A 1,456-nucleotide genomic window follows, 5' to 3' on the forward strand; every position below is an offset into this window, starting at 1 on the left:
AGGTTTAAAAACAGTTTTACATCAGAAAGTACAAGGCAAGACAATCACAATCTACATGTATACAAGGTTTGCCCTTTATAATCGGTATAAATACACTCTCTCCTTGTTTATGTACACAGAAATCAACCCGTCTCCTCCGTGCACTGACTTTCCCTCCTCTTTTCATCCATTACAGCGATTACAAAAACAAAGTGTGTGTTCAGTGGATTTAGTGTCACAATGTTACACACAAACCGGTGCTTCACTAAGTGAGAATGAGTCTTACTTTAGCTTCAGTTAGCACAAACCCTTCTCCTCCTCTATTCTCTTCTCCAAGTGTTGATCACACGTCTTCCTACAGGACACTTTTATCAAGAACCAAATTTGAGCAAATGTCTCTCGAGCTTAAAAAACAAACAAGTATGAAGAAAAAAGCTCAGAGAAACAAAAAATAATTCAAAGTGGACTTCTCAGATCACAACAGGCTTTGCATAGGTTTTTTTTTTATAGACGTGAACAATCTATCAACATGTTGGGACGATTTACAGCCAGAATTTAGTTTACATGTGATTGCTGAGTATACTCAAACTAACACAACCTAACACAACAGCCCTTATTTCATTAACATCATGATGTTTAGATTGAAACAGTTTCAGAGAGCTGCTGATTGAACTGTGCCAGGCTTTTGGAGGATGGAGTTTGAGCTGTTGAACCGTAACCGTAATGTGTTATTGTGTTATTCCAGAACCAAACTACCAATAAGTCTGTTCACTCTCATATAATGTACGTGGTGAATACTTGAAGTGTATTTTTTGGCTAAATGGAAGTTATCACTATATTTGTGGAACATATGTAGGATTTAATGATTAATGATTGATGTATTGGCTCAACAGGTGCACATATACATGATTAGTATGTAAAGATGGATTCTTTTCAAATATAGTTATACTAGTGGTGCTTTAGCTTTCTCAAGACATTTTTAGATGCAAAAGCAGAAGTGAAAATCNNATTCTTAAATTATGGCTAAAAGCTATTTTCCTCCATAACAGTGAACTGAATATATTTGGGTTGTGGGCAGAACATTTGACGGTGCCACATTAGGCTTTATAAAACAGTGATCAACACTTTCTGGACCAAACAACTAATCGATTAATGGATAATGAAAATAATGGTGAGTTGTAGTCAGTTACATTTAACAAAGTCTGTCAATCGGCTTATTGTAAAGCCTGCAACATCACATTATGGCCAACCTGTTCCTTCTTCCTCTGTGTACAACTTCCTGATGTGATCCATTATTCACAAATTGCTAGTTTAACCCACACTGCTGCAACAACACAGACTGACCTGTGTTCATTATTGCAGTAAAATCCTGTGAATCCTCCTCTAACCTGTCAGCTGCCCTTTATTAACAAAGTGAACAGCAACAAGTGATCAAAATCTGTTCATTAAGGCTCAGTCTGTAGGTTTACTTCTTTTA

This window comes from Morone saxatilis, unplaced genomic scaffold, assembly GCF_004916995.1.
Source record: "Morone saxatilis isolate NCDOM2014 unplaced genomic scaffold, NCSU_SB_2.0 Contig18, whole genome shotgun sequence".
In the NCBI taxonomy this organism is placed as follows: Eukaryota; Metazoa; Chordata; class Actinopteri; family Moronidae; genus Morone; species Morone saxatilis.